This window comes from Durio zibethinus, unplaced genomic scaffold, assembly GCF_047325235.1.
Source record: "Durio zibethinus cultivar Kanyao isolate XHJ-2024 unplaced genomic scaffold, ASM4732523v1 HiC_scaffold_2, whole genome shotgun sequence".
In the NCBI taxonomy this organism is placed as follows: domain Eukaryota; kingdom Viridiplantae; phylum Streptophyta; class Magnoliopsida; order Malvales; family Malvaceae; genus Durio; species Durio zibethinus.
In genome coordinates, this window is record NW_028323043.1 from 2140163 (window position 1) to 2142662 (window position 2500).

Below are 2500 nucleotides of genomic sequence, written 5' to 3' on the forward strand. Positions count from 1 at the left end.
CCTTCGGTACGGGCACTTGCCTCGACCGCCATCGGCACAAGCTGGGCCCTGGTGTGGGTTGTTGCCTCGATCACCAGCGGCACATGCTGAGCCTTGGTGCGGGCGGTTGCCTCGAGCACCATCGGCAGACCCTGGGCCCTGGTGCGGCCGGTTGCCCCGATAACCATCGGCACACGCTGGGCCCTGGAGCGGCCGGTTGCCTCGACCACCATCGGCACACGCTGGGCACTGGTGCGGGCGCTTGCCTCGACCACCATCGGCACACGCTGGGCCCTGGTGCGGGCGCTTGCCTCGACCACCATCGGCACACGCTGGGCCCTGGTGCGGGCGCTTGCCTCGACCACCATCGGCACACGCTGGGCCCTGGTGCGGCAGGTTGCCTCGAGCACCATCGGCACACGCTGGGCCCTGGTGCGGTCGGTTGCCTCGAGCACCATCGGCACACGCTGGGCCCTGGTGCGGGCGCTTGCCTCGACCACCATCGGCACACGCTGGGCCCTGGTGCGGCAGGTTGCCTCGACCACCATCGGCACACGCTGGGCCCTGGTGCGGCAGGTTGCCTCGAGCACCATCGGCACACGCTGGGCCCTGGTGCGGTCGGTTGCCTCGATCACCATCGGCACACGCTGGGCCCTGGTGCGGGCGGTTGCCTCGACCACCATCGGCACACGCTGGGCCCAGGTGCGGCAGCTTGCCTCGAGCACCATCGGCACACGCTCGGCCCTGGTGCGGTCGGTTGCCTCGACCACCATCGGCACACGCTGGGCCCTGGTGCGGCAGGTTGCCTCGACCACCATCGGCAGCCTCGACCACCATCGGCACACGCTGGGCCCTGGTGCGGGCGGTTGCCTCGACCACCATCGGCACACGCTCCGCCCTGGTGCGGCAGGTTGCCTCGACCACCATCGGCACACGCTGGGCCCTGGTGCGGGCGGTTGCCTCGACCACCATCGGCACACGCTGGGCCCTGGTGCGGGCGCTTGCCTCGACCACCATCGGCACACGCTCGGCCCTGGTGCGGTCGGTTGCCTCGACCACCATCGGCACACGCTGGGCCCTGGTGCGGCAGGTTGCCTCGACCACCATCGGCAGCCTCGACCACCATCGGCACACGCTGGGCCCTGGTGCGGGCGGTTGCCTCGACCACCATCGGCACACGCTCCGCCCTGGTGCGGCAGGTTGCCTCGACCACCATCGGCACACGCTGGGCCCTGGTGCGGGCGGTTGCCTCGACCACCATCGGCACACGCTGGGCCCTGGTGCGGGCGCTTGCCTCGACCACCATCGGCACACGCTGGGCCCTGGTGCGGCAGGTTGCCTAGACCACCATCGGCACACGCTGGGCCCTGGTGCGGGCGCTTGCCTCGACCACCATCGGCACACGCTGGGCCCTGGTGCGGGCGCTTGCCTCGACCACCATCGGCAGACGCTGGGCCCTGGTGCGGCAGGTTGCCTCGACCACCATCGGCACACGCTGGGCCCTGGTGCGGGCGCTTGCCTCGAGCACCATCGGCACACGCTCGGCCCTGGTGCGGTCGGTTGCCTCGAGCACCATCGGCACACGCTGGGCCCTGGTGCGGCAGGTTGCCTCGACCATCATCGGCAGCCTCGACCACCATCGGCACACGCTGGGCCCTGGTGCGGGCGCTTGCCTCGACCACCTTCGGCACAAGCTCGGCCCTGGTGCGGTCGGTTGCCTCGAGCGCCATCGGCACACGCTGGGCCCTGGTGCGGCAGGTTGCCTCGACCACCATCGGCACACGCTGGGCCCTGGTGCGGCAGGTTGCCTCGACCACCATCGGCACACGCTGGGCCCTGGTGCGGGCGGTTGCCTCGACCACCATCGGCACACGCTGGGCCCTGGTGCGGGCGGTTGCCTCGACCACCATCGGCACACGCTGGGCCCTGGTGCGGGCGCTTGCCTCGAGCACCATCCGCACACGCTGGGCCCTGGTGCGGCAGGTTGCCTCGACCACCATCGGCACACGCTGGGCCCTGGTGCGGCAGGTTGCCTCGAGCACCATCGGCACACGCTGGGCCCTGGTGCGGGAGCTTGCCTCGAGCGCCATCGGCACACGCTGGGCCCTGGTGCGGCAGGTTGCCTCGAGCACCATCGGCACACGCTGGGCCCTGGTGCGGTCGGTTGCCTCGAGCACCATCGGCACACGCTGGGCGCTGGTGCGGGCGCTTGCCTCGACCAGCATCGGCACACGCTGGGCCCTGGTGCGGCAGGTTGCCTCGATCACCATCGGCACACGCTGGGCCCTGGTGCGACAGGTTGCCTCGAGCACCATCGGCACACTATCGGCCCTGGTGCGGGCGGTTGCCTCGACCACCGTCGGCACACGCTGGCCCTGGTGCGGGCGCTTGCCTCGAGCACCATCGGCACACGCTGGGCCCTGGTGGGTTTAGGCACATCTTCAAATTTCTGCCGTGCCAATGCCATTTTTATGGCTTGTAAATTCATACAATGGTCCCCTAAGCCTTCACGTGAAGTTTC